Source organism: Callithrix jacchus, chromosome 15 (assembly GCF_049354715.1).
Source record: "Callithrix jacchus isolate 240 chromosome 15, calJac240_pri, whole genome shotgun sequence".
In the NCBI taxonomy this organism is placed as follows: Eukaryota; Metazoa; Chordata; class Mammalia; order Primates; family Cebidae; genus Callithrix; species Callithrix jacchus.
In genome coordinates, this window is record NC_133516.1 from 25,940,370 (window position 1) to 25,953,834 (window position 13,465).

Here is a 13,465-nt window from a genome sequence, read left to right on the forward strand (position 1 = left end):
ACCTCCCACCAGGCCCCACTTCCAACGCTGGGGATTATATTTCAACATGAGATTTGGAGGACAAACATCCAAACCATATTAAATATACTTGCAAATAAAACAGTCCAAAGGACCATAAAAGGGACAATGGAGAGTGGGTGCAGCAGACAGATCAGGGCTCCCTGTATGCACTCGGGCCTCACCAGCATAAGGGCTGGGTCTCCAACTGCCAAATCTGCCTCTCTTTGCCTGAGGGCTCCCTCTGGCCTTTGGAGCCTGCAATGACCAGCAGGCCAGAAATGCATAAGAATTGATGTATGGCAGCTTGAAACCAATGACTGGTGGGAACTGACGAACAAACACACCCGAGCTTCCCACCTTGTAGGCAGGATGGCCCTGATGTGCACTGGCTACAGTGGCTCCCAGAATCCCTCAAAGGCTAAATCTCCAGGTGCCCACAGTAGCCTCTGGTTCGGTAACACACCGTTGGTTGCCTGCCTTCCCGTCTCTGTCTTACTTTCCCTAGGGAACAAGGTAAATTCTGCAGGAGTCTCTTCTCTGGCTAGAAAGCCTGGTTTCCCAGGTTCCCATGATTCTCTGAAGCAAGACTCGTCCCACTGCAGAGTTAAGAACAGTTCCATTTTATTTCTGACAGAGGGCAGCATTTCGTTTTCTTTCACAGAGAGATGTATTCTGGGCTTGCAAATGACTCTAGCTCAAAATAAAGAAAAACAAATTGAAATGAGGATTTTAATCACTGTGAAGGGAATGAAAGGCTGTGTCAGCGTTTCCATGGTAAGTGCTGTCTTTCAGGGATTTATCATCCCAGCTGTAAAAATATGCTTTATGCTAGGATTTGGCAAAAGCGAGCCTCAGTCACTTAAAACCTATATATTATTAAAGATTCTACTTTCAATCAAGTCAGAAATGTGACTCTGTAAAAATGGCACAGAATGCTCCTCTGCCCCTTGCGACTGCCAACTGCTGCCTGCCACGTTCCCTGCCAAACCAGCTCAGCACTGAGAAGTGGCAGAGGCGCAGCATCTGGACCTCCCCGGAGGCTGCTTTGCGTTCTGGAAATGGTTCATCCGCTGAGGAAGAGGGTCTGGTTCTTTGTGGAGGCTAAGTGCGGCCCTTGGGAGTTCCGGCCCGCGGGTTTGTAGGTGGCTGTTCTCTGAGCACTGGCTCACTTACTCCCTCTCCTGCATCCCAGCTCCCAGGGCTGCTCAAGGGGAAGGGATGTGTCAACACGGCCCCACAGCATCACTGGCCCCTTGGCTCAGGGTGCCGAGGCCACTGCAGACAGTGTAAGTGGGAGAAACTCATTAGACTTATGCTGATTTTACCTGGCAACCCGAGCTCCCCATGGTGTGAGGAAAAGGAAGGCATCTAGGTCAAGTCAGCAGCCGAAAGAGAAAGCAAAACAGGGCTCAGTCTGAGTTTTTATGTCACATCACATAAAAGCCACCTCTGCTTGGCTTTAAATAAGACCAAATTTGCAGAAACTTTGGTATGTCCTTTATTCCAAATAGGGTCGTGGGGGTGGAGGGGGCTTTTAATGATAAGAGAAAAGGTAAGAGCAGAATGTCACTTTTTATGACCTGAAATGAGTCCTTAGTGTGGTGACAGTGGTGTTTATCAGGTCTCAGGCACCCTAACACAGCAAGTGGTGCATACTGAGATTTCCATTTTAAAAATGAACAAATTGGCACTCAGAGCTTCGGGAATTCACCCTTATGAAGGTCTCTTGGAGAGTCTGTAAGGAGCAGGCCCTTAAAGGCAGATCTTTCTGAATCCAAGTCATGGGGCTCTGTATATTGCACTTGGGAGCAGGCACAAATTTTCCCAGGAAACAGTGCAGGAGCAGAGTTCCAGGGTCCCATCAGCCCATATCCTCACCCATCCCTGGATGGTGGGCATCCTGCACAGTGCTCAGTGTGCTCCAGTCCCAGCAGATTTCCTGCTGTTGAGTTGAACAATGGCTGCAGAGCTCAGGGCTAGGAACAGTGGCTAAACTCTAAAGCATTTTGATTGCTAACATTTTTTGAGTGCTTACTGTCTACCAGTCACAGTTGGAAGCACTGTGTATCTGTTACCTCTCTTAGAACCACTCCCAACAACTCCCTGAGGTAGGTGATAGCATTGTCCCCATTTTACGGGTGAGGAAACCAAGGAACAGAGAGATTAAATAACTTGCCCAAAGTCACATACAAGCCAGTAGGAAGCGGAGGTGGGATTCAAGCTCAGGCAGCTTGACTCCCAAGACCAAACTGGGGATTGGTATCCTATGTGGGTAGCAGGGAGTGAGGAGAGTTGAGGACGGTATACTTCCCCAACCTCTGAATATTCACGCAGGGTCTAGGTGTTCGTTGGTAACCCAATCATAAGTGGCTAGGCTGGACACCTCTCATCTTCCTGTTGACGGTGTTGATTCTGTAAGAGGCAAGGGCTGCCTGAGGGTATCCTCCCGCCTCTAGGATGGGACAATCTGAGCAGAGCCAGAGTAGGATCCTGAGTCTCCTGGGTCTCCTGCTCCTGCATGAAATAAGATCTTCTGATGGGGTCTCCCATGAGCAGGGTAAGAGAAGATCCTACTGTATATCGTCCCCATGGTGACTCAGGTAAGATGACCCCTGAAAAGTTGCCTTCAGGGTCTGGGCAGGGCTCCTGCAGGCTATCCTGTACCCCTCAGACAAGCCAGGTTTACTCCCCTCCACCATCTCTCAGTCTGGAGTAAGAAAGAAAAAACAAAATAGCTGATGGATATAATTAGTGGTTCTAGAGCACATCATAAAGCAGAAAAACTGATTCCTGTTAGGATAAGTGTCATCCATGCCACCCCAGGACACTGGAATCACACAAGCAATTGTACAAAGCAGTACCAGCCCTGATGCTGAAGCTGTAGCATCTGTTACACCGGGACATTTTGTTTATGACTTCATCATGCATTTCTGGGTTGGTCTAAGATAGTTTTTCATTGGCAGTTAGATATAGTGCCTTATAAGGCAATTAGTGGGATTGAACCTTCCAAAGAGTTCAGGCTTTTCGTGGGGACTGTGATGGGGGAGATGGGAGGAGGAAGGAATAGAGAAAAGTTATAATATAAACAAAAGAAGAGCAAATAGTGGCAAATATTGGGAAAAATATATATTCTCACTAGTAATCAAGGACATGATAATTCAAACAAGAAATGATTCTTTTGCATATCAGGCCAGCAAAGATTAAAAAAAAATGACCAAATCCAATTCTGGAAAGGAGATGAGCATGTTATTGAAGGGATCACACTGTTATTACCTTCCTGGGATATAAAAATTTTAAGCGTTATCTAATTGATCCAGCATGAGGAATTTGTTTAAGAGTAATCGGACAGATGCTTAAAGGATATGTGTACAAGAATGTCTACCGTGGTATTGTTAGACTATCAAAAAAGTAAACACTGCTGAATGTAAACTAATAGGGGACCAGAATGGCAGAGTGAAAACCTTCATAACTCTGTTCCTCCATAAAAGTAATGAAAACACTGGCAAAAATTGTTAAAATTAACTTGGTCTTAACTCCAAAAATCAACCAAAAGCATGCAACAATACCCGTTTACTTAAGAAGTACAGAACCTCCATAAAGTAGCAATGTATGGCTTTATTTTGTTTTACTTTTTAAAAGACAGGCTCTCACTCTGTCCCACAGGCTGGAGGGCAGTGGTGCAATCATGGCTGACTCTAGCCTCAAACTCCTGGGCTCAATCAATGCTCCCATCTCAGCCTCCCTGGTAGCTGAGACTACAGGCTCATGCCACCACGCTTGGCTAATTTTTTTAATTTAACATTTTTTTTCTAGAGATGGGGTCTTACTATATTGCCAGGTTGGTCAGTTTATGGCTTTGTGATCTGACCTACTCCCAACAGTCACTGCCTGGCTCTACTGTAACTACAAAAACTGGCAGCCTTGCAGCTACCAGGTGGGATTTAGAGGATCTAAAAAAGTCTCATCCCTAAAGCCTCCACACTAAAGAGGAGGTCAAAAATTTTAAAGAAAGATTTAGGAAATGAGATGTCCATAACAAATTTTGAAAAGTTTTGGCATATCCCTGGGGATCTAGAAAACCACATGCACATCCAGAACTATGCACATGCCTAGGAAAAAAATGAAAGGGCCTCATCTCTCACCTCTGGCTCACCTAGAAGCTCTGCATGAGCGAAAAAGGAAAGCTAAGGCTGAGGAGTAAACTGCTTGTGTATGGAAAGCATGCCTCAACCACACAGTTTGGTTCAAGGCATTTAAACTAATCTCGGACCAACTAAGCTACTGAACAGAAACTTCAGTGGTCACACACTACAAGGAATACAGACTTCAGAGAAGTAAATCCAGGAAGGTCACTAAAAAAAACAGTAATAACAACAATAAGCCCTGGGAAGGGAATACATCTGATTTTCAGACCTGTCACATTATGTTACCTAAAATATCTAGTTCTCAACCAAAATTATGAGACATGAAAGGAACAAAAAAGTACAGTTAATATGCAGGGAAAAAAAAGCCATTGACAGAAACTATTCATAAAGAAGGCCATATATCGGAGGTTGCAGTGAGCCGAGATCGCACCATTGCACTCCAGCCTGGGTAACAAGAGTGAAACTCCGCCTCAAAAAAAAAAAAAGAAGGCCATATATTGGATCACTAAACTAAGATTTTCAATAAGACTGAATGAAGCTATTATAAACACGTTCAAAGGAAACCATGTCTAAAGGATTAAAGAAAAATATTACAATGTCCTGTATCAAATAAATAATTTCAGTAAAGAGGCAAAAAATACAAAAAAAGAACCAGGTGGAAATTCTGGCACCAAATTACAATCGCTGAAATGAAAAATTTACTAGAGAGGCTAAACAGCAGGTTTTAGCTAGCAGAAGAATGAGTCAGTTTGAAAGTAAGTCCATTGAGATTATCTATTCTGACCAAGAGACAGAAAAAAGAATAAATAGAAATAAACAGAGCTTCAGAAACCTGTAGGATTCCATCAAGTGTGCCAATATATGCATCATAGAATCCCAGAAGGAGAGTAGAGAAAAAGTGCAAAACACTATTTGGAGAAAACTCAAGTTTAATGAAAAACATTTAATCTACACATCCAAGAAGCCCAGTCAACTCCAAGCGAGACAAATTCAAGCCAATGTACACCAAGACATATCACAGTCAAAATCGTGAAAACAGCAAAAAAGAAAAAAAAGACTCACCACATAAAAGGGATTCTTAATAAGACAAATAATGGACTTCTCATCAGAAATGAAGGTCAGAAGGTAGGGCAATGACGTATTCAGAATGCTGAAAGGAAAAGACTATCAATTAGGAATTCTATAACCATCAACACCGTCTTTCAAAAATGAAGTCAAAATTAAGACATTCCAAATTAACAAAAAGTGGCAGAATTTGTCACTACCAGGCCCGACCTATAGAAAACGAAATCATTCCTTGTTCATTTATTTCACTATTAATCTTGATATGGTTTGGATTTACGTCCCCATCCAAATCTCATGTCTAATTGTAATCCCCAGGGTTGGAGGAGGGACCTGGTGGGAGGTGATGGATCATGGGGGTGGACATCCCCCTTGCTGTTCTTGTGATAGTGAGTGAGTTCTCACAGGATCTGGTTGTTTAAAAGTGTGTAGCACCTTCCCCTTGCTCTCTTCCTCCTGCTCTGACCATGTAAGACATGTCTGCTTCCTCTTTGCCTTCTGCCATGATTGTAATTTTCCTGAGGCCTCCCAGCCATGCTTACCGTACAGTCTGTGGAACTGAGTCAATTAAACTTCTTTTCTTTATATATTGCTCAGTCTAGGTGTTTCTTTATAGCAGTGCAAGAACAGACTAATACAAATCTTCTCAAATATGAAGAGAATTTGAGATTTACTGAGGACAATGGAGTGAGAATACCCTTCCCAAGGGCTATGCCTTAACTTGCTCACAGCCTCCTTCCCTGCTTTCCAGTCCAGCCCTGTGTAGGCCTTTCTGCTTTTGACCACTTTACCCACAGTACGTAGATGCTCTGAGAGCCCTCTGGGAACCTTAGGTAATGCTTTCCTATAGCGTCTCGGGATATTGTACTTATACCTTGCAGAAACTTTAGAAACTGCCTGGTTTGATGCCAATTTCCCCCTTCCTAGCCATGTGATCTTGAGCAAGTTACCTGATCTTTCTGTCTCTGTTTCCTATCTCACCAGCAAGAAGTACGGAAATACTCAGCTCCCGGGTAGCACTCCCTTGTGCTAGCTGCGCAGCCCTTTGGGGAGCAGAGGGAAAGGCCAACTGTGTGCAGATAGGGGCGAAAGGAATGGGGAACTAAAAGGTCTCTTTGGTGGATGAATCCCTATTCCCCTTGAGGCATTCACCCATACCCTGCATCCTCCTTGCCTTCTCTTTGTTTAGCCGCTTCAAGGCACTTCCCGATCACCCCACCTACCTCCATCCAGCCGCCTTCCAGTTTGGTGGCCACCAGCCCCACCAAGAGTGGAGCCAGGAAAGAGGAAGGAAGGAATAGATCCCTACAGTGGTGGTTCTTACTGTGCAAAGGCCACGTGCTGGTTAAGTTCAAGCCCTGCACCTTGGTTTTTTGTTTTTAATTTTTTACTGCTCACTAAAAATAAAACAAAACAAAAAGATAAAATAAAACATAAAATAAGATTCTTTAGGCCTTGTGGTTGCCCTATAACTTCCCTATTATTTTTCCAAATGAGCTCTTCTTCCCTTCCCCTTCCAGCCTACTTTGCCTCATCCACTCCGCCAGAACCTTGCCTCAATGGCCTTTCATAGTGCTGGCCATGGCTGACCATTGCACTGCACCTGTCTTAATTTGAGAAGCATACACTTTCTCTCTGTCTCTCTTCCATTGAGCTGGTTTCTTTAAATATTATCCTTATGCTTCCCAGCACCCTGAGGTCATTGCACCCCAGACCAGTGGCCTCAGAGTTTCCAGTGAGAGCTACATCCAGCCCTTCCTCTGGGGTGGGCATATAAGAAATACTCAGCTCCTGGCATCCTGAACTGGCATGTGGTGAAGGTTCAGACTGCCTCCCTGGGGCAGATTTTCAGGAGATTTATTTTGAATAAGTTGTCAAATAGGAAAAGGAAGTTGTAAGAACAATACCCCAGCTGAGGAAGAAATTCCATTTCTGGAATCTGGCCCAGAATAAGGACCAAACATTTTCTTCCACAGTAGTTTATATCTGACTGATTTCAGAGGGAGATTAGTAGCGACTGGAGCTAGAGGCAGGGGCTCAGGACCCTTCATTAAAACACCCCCAAGGATGAACAAAGATTTTCTTCTGAGCATCTCTGGGGGCTTTATAAATAATAGTGAATCTTCACAGAAGCCTTCACAGAGAGGCAGGGAGGAAGGGGGCTTCTTTCTTTGGAAATAGAGATACCAAGTTGGGAAGTGATTTGTCTGAGAGCATGAAATGCCAATAGCCATGAAAAGGAATGGCTTCCCAAGCACCTAATTGAATCCACATTTTCTGATGCTGGCAAACCACTTATTTGAAAAAAAAAACCTTGACTCGCAGCATGTATCAAGCACCTTTATAGGCTGGGTCCTGAGGAAGATGCTTGACCCAATTTGTCCATACAGTGTTCTTAAATGTTGATTCTATTACCATCCCCAATTCACTGATGAGGAGACTGAGGTTCAGAGAGGTTCCCTAACTCACTTAGGTTACACAACTGGCAAGCAAAAGAACTAACCCAGCCATCTATCTCCCTGGGAAAGCCACCACCTTCCCTTTGTTTTACTACTCAGTCTAGCAACCAGTTTGTAAATATGTATCAGCAACTTTAAGAATGTTCCTGCTTTTTGATCCAATAACCCTACTTCTGGCAACCAATTCTCATAAAGTAATTCTAAATGCAGAATAAGTGTTTTACACTTCAACATAGCTAAGGACACAATAATGTTTGCCTCTTTTCTTCCCCAAATCTCACTGAAATGACAGAATAAATACAGAAATAAAAATTGAGTCATAATGGTAGTGGACAGTCAGGAGGAATAGGTCAATGTCCAGGGGATTAAGGAACTTCTGGGAAACAAGAAAGAACAGACAGATGATGAAGTGAAACAGAGGCTGTCATGCTGCAGAGCTGAATGCACAATCATCACAGAGTGAACCCTCCCTGCCCAGAATTCCAGACAGAAGCAATAAGCGCTAGGAGAAAGAGCAAGTTAGGGGTGGCCTGTAGGAAGGTTGAGCTCTTTCCTTTCCGCTGTCCGTAACGGTTCCCCTATACACAGGAACCTGAGGTTGGCTCCTACATCAGAAGCTACATTCCCTGCCACAGCAATGGTATTCTCTTGTGGAGTAAGGAAATGTCCTCTAGCCACCAACACTCTTCAGTCCATATGTTCATCTACAAACATCAACAGACAAGCAGGAATTGCCAGACATTTCAGAAAAGCCAGAGCCTGAACGAAGCACCAAACACAAAAATAGAACTGACTCTAAGAAGATAGAATTTATACCTAAAACATAGAAACCTTTAAGTAACTAAACTAAAATGAATATCCCAGAGAGGGTTAAGAGAATAGCACATCCATTTAAAAGTAAATAAAGTCTCTATGAAAAAATAAAATCAGAATTTTTGGAAATTTAAAACTAGGACTACCATTTAAAAAAAAAAAAAACTCAAGAAACGAACTGACTAGACAGATGAAAACCAAATTAGTAAATTGGAAGATCAAGCTAAAGGATTATTCCCAAATGCATTAGGAAAGAAAATAAAGAGATGCCATCTTGTATAAAGTTAAGTAATATGAACTATAGAAGCAAATACTGATATATCTTTCTTATAGGATTTCCAGAGGAGAGAACACAGGGAATGAATAGAAGGAAATAAAAAGGATAAAAAGGATATAATCTAACATGCTAAAGAAAGATGTCAGATAGAAAAGGACCCACTGAGAGCTGAGCAAGAATACAAAACAAGTTTCTAAAACTATTTTTTTAAAGGCAGTAAATCTAATAGAAAAATAGATAAGGAGCACAGAAAATGTACATAAGAGAATATGAGTATGTTTAACAAATAGATGAAAAGAGCTCAGTCTTACACGTTGTTAGAGAAATGTAAATTATACTTTTCACCCATCAAATTGGCATGAAAGAAATGTGCCCTAAAATCCAGTGTTGCCTATGATGATAAATCAGCAATGTCATAAATGTCATTTGTTACAGCCTTCCAGTGGGCATCCTGGCAGCAGCTTTGAATAAAAATTTAAATGCAATTAAGCATTAACATTTCTAGCAGTTGGGTGCAGTGGCTCACACCTCTAATCCCAGCACTTTGGGTGAATCACTTGAGGTCAGGAGTTCAAGACCAGCCTGGCCAACATGGTGAAACTTCATCTCTATAAAAGTACAAAAAAATTAGCCAGGCATTGTGGTGTGTGCCTATAATCCCAGCTGCTTGGGATGCTGAGGCAAGAATGTTGCTTGAACCCAGGAGGCAAAGGTTGGAGTGAGCCAAGATTGCACCACTGCGCTCCAGCCTGGGCAACAGAGCAAGATTCTGTCTCAAAGGGGGAAAAAAACATTACTAGAAATCCCTTCTGCAGAAATATTCACCCATATCTACAAAGATGTGGCCAGGCACAATGGCTTATGCCTATAATCCCAGCACTTTGGAAGGCCAAGACAGATGTATCACTTGAGCCCAGGAATTCAAGACCAGCCTGGGCAACATGGCAAAACCCCAACTCTACTGAATATACAAAAATTAGCCAGGCATAGTGGTGCAACACCTATAGACCCAACTACTCAGGAGGCTGAGGCATGAGAATTGCTTAAGCCCAGGAGGCAGAAGATACAGTGAGCCAAGATCATACCACTGCACTTCAGCCTGAGACTCTGTCAAAAAAAAATGTATGCACAAGAATATTCATTGGACCATTGTTCGTAACAGTGATAATTGGAAATCACGTGAGTGTTCATCAGCAGAAAAATAATTAAATACATTATGAGGTATGTGTGTATTTGTACGTGAACGTATTATGGACTTCTATGCAACCATCAAAAATAATGAGATAGAATGATGTTTATATTCTAATATGCAAAGATTTTGAAGATAAAGTGAAAAAAATCAGTGTTGAAGTATGGGTCTACTTTGATTTTTTGCTAGTGTTTCTTCAGTTCAGGGTAGTTTCCTTTTATTATTTCTTTGAGTTTTTTTTTCTACTGAAAATTCTGTTAGAGGAATGTTCAAACTTCTAGACCTATGTTTATTAACTATCTTCTCATACGCTTTACGTCTTTGTCCATTTGTGTGCCCTTTCTGGTAAAAACCTCAATCATCTTTTACAAGTTATCACTTGCTCTTCAGCAGTTTCATCCTCAACTCCTAAGGTTTTTAAAAGTTTGAACGGTCAAACTTTTATTTCTAATCTCTCTATTGTTCTAGTTTCATATCAGCCTACTTTTGTATTCATGTCCTCCTCATTTCCTCTCAGGATATTAACTGTTTTTAAAGTCTTCTTCAGTTTGCTCTATTAACCCTGTTTCCCTGAGAGTTGGGTGTAACTTGCCTGTTGGGCCAGGGGCCTGCCTTTTGGGATGCTGCCTCAATATTTTGCTCTCCTACCTCCCTTCATCCTCACTTTGAAACTGCCTTTATAAAAATTATATCACTGAAAAAAATATGGCAGTAGGGAAGATTTGATCTAGCCAGCCTTTAGTTTTTAAGCTGCTGAGCTAACTTTGGAAGACATTTAGTTTATGGTTTGAATGATAATAGCTCTTCTCCAAAACTCAACTGCCTTTGTAGAGCTCATAATGAAAGGTCACCAGGCTAGGAGGAGAAGAGGAGCCTGAATTCTGGGAAGGCAAGCTTGTTGGGTCACATGTTGCCCAACACAAATTATAAACTTTCTTAAAACATTATGAGATTTTTGTGTGTGTGACTTTTTTTTTTCCTCATCAGCTATTATTAGTCTTAGTGTATTTTGTGTGTGGCCCAAGCAAGACAACTCCTCTTCTTACTATGTGGCCCAGGGAAGCCAAAAGATTGCACGCCCCTGGGCTAAGGTGTAATTGCCAACCATTATTCTGGAGGGCACAAGATAGGCAACTTACCTGATTATTCCTGCAAATATTATCACTATTGTAGATTGTTTTTTTTTAGATATCTTTTCAGGTTTTTTGCATATCTGATACTTATGGCTCCTGTGGCCCCATCCAGAAGCAACTTAGCACAAAAGAACAGCTTTAACTCCTAGTTATTTCATCTCCAACCCAACCAACAGCAGCAAGCACCCATTGCATAGTCATCCCAACTTTTTCCCCCAAACCACCGTTGAAAAACTTCTAACCGATGAATCTTGAGGAGATTGATTTGAGTAATAATTCCATCTCCCAGGTAGCATGACCAGCCTCACATCAATTAATCCTCTTTCTTTACTGCAATGCCATGTTCTCTATTTGTGCAACAGGCAGGAAACTCATCAGGTGGTTACAACTTCACCAAATAATTTAAAGTTTGATGATTCTAAGAGTTGTCCACGATGTGGTGAAATGGGTTCTCTGTACTGTTCTATGGGAAGGTAAATGGTACAGTCATTTTGGAGGGCAATTTGGCAATATCTATAAAATTTAAATATGCATTATGTTTGATTTAATTATCCCTGTTTTGGTTCTGAATTCTAGAGTTATGCTCATCTGTGTACACAAAGACATTTATTACAAATTTGTTTGTAAATATGAAAATTGGAAATACTCTAAATGGTCATCGGTTAGAGAATGATCAAATTAATATTATGAAATTGCATGGCCCAGTAGAAAACAGAGTTACTGACATGTACTGATACAAAAAGATCTCTAAGACATTAAATTTTTTAAAAAGCTGCCAATAAATACATATCATGTGCTACATTAAAAAAAGCACACAAAACAAAAATTGAATTTTCATAGGTACTTACATTGTGAATAAATGCATAGGAAGCAGTGGAGGTTGAAGACCAGAATGAAAATAACTGTTATTTATGGGCAGCCAGTCAGATGTTAGGGAGATTTATTATTTTAAATGCTAATAAGAATAAATTAATTTATAAATTTTAAAATAAAAATATGTTAATGATAAACTAATGAGAGAGGGAGCTGTATTTAAGGCCTCCAGGACATGTAGTAGCAACAGGTTTTTGCTTACAAAGCAAGTCCCCAGAGTCTGGCTTGAGCTCAGTGTTTGTGGTTTTCAGCTCCCTGCGTCAATCAGGTATCTGCCTGGGAACTGGTGGGGGCTGGGGCGGGTGCACGGTGGCTCTGCAGAGTGTACAGACATGGAGTACAGAGCTGAGGGTGGAGCAGGATGCCTGGTGTTCAAGGGATTGAGAACTCTTTCCCCAAACCCCACTTCTACCAGGGCTCTCAGGAAGAAGAGAACCTCCTAACTGAATGTAAAGAGAGGTTTTCAGGTATTTATCAGAACATCAAAAAACATTTCTCAAAATTCTCATCCCTCATAATAAGCTACAGAAAAGGGAGTCCCACAGTCAGATAAGTTGAACAATACTGTGTGCTATGGATACTAGAACACACATTATGGTACAAAAGGCTTGGAATCCATAGTGCAGGTACCTGCCTAACTTAGCACTTATTTATTTGATAAAGGACCCCCTCCAGGAAAAGAAATGCAACATCCTTGAAAACCACTTTAGGAAACACCATGTTGCCTCTTCACATTTTTTTCCACATAGTAATGAATATTAATGGGGCAGGGAAAGGAGGATTGCACAGGCGCTTGAGAAGAGGAGGGGGCAGCGGGGACAAATGTTTCCTGTCTCAAGTACTGATTCTTACCTCAGTCTTCCTAAAGGTGCTGTTTCCACTGTGAGTTAAGATTCAAACACCACCACTGGGGGGCCCTGCTGACTGAGTGTGACAAGGAGTTGGGGAGTGCGGCATCTTCCTTCCGCCTGGAAGTGCACAGAGTGGCTTTGATACAATGAGAACTCACAGGCTCAGGCCACTGGGGCACCTGGAGGAGCACAGCCGACGCTCTGGGGGCAGTGCCTGCCAACACTCCCCAGAGGCTCTGGAAACAGCAGCTGAGGTGGAGTTCTGGCCTCGGAGCAGGAGACAAAGACATTAGGAGTCTGGGACCATTAAAATCATCTCTAGAAACATCTCAGTGAGCTAGAAGGGGGCATAGAGGTTTCATGGAATGAGAAGCAAGGGCAATGAAATATACATTGCTCATTGCATGAACTCATTGTACCCGATGAGTGGTGGAGGATGGGAATCTGTTTAGAGCAAACTAGCTACAGGTCTTTCTTCCTGATATGGTAGCCACTAGCCACATGTGGTTACAGAGCACTGGAAAATGTCAGTGCGAATGGGGATGTGCTGTAAGTGCAAAAACCAAATTTAAAATATCTCATGATCTGCCAGAATGAAAATATTTCATTATAATTTTCTATTGCATAAACATCAAAAAGATAACATTTTGGTTATATTGGGTT

General features: G+C 42.1%; 1 long non-coding RNA gene across 1 annotated transcript in view; it reads left to right on the top strand.

Annotated features, from left to right (window-relative positions):
• Positions 1–697: 697 nt before the first annotated feature.
• Positions 698–13,465, top strand: part of LOC118147838 (uncharacterized) — a 30,386-nt gene continuing 17,618 nt past the window's right edge. The window contains exon 1 of the long non-coding RNA XR_004734462.3: positions 698–774. This is a non-coding gene — a long non-coding RNA (uncharacterized LOC118147838). The remainder of the gene's footprint in view (positions 775–13,465) is intronic.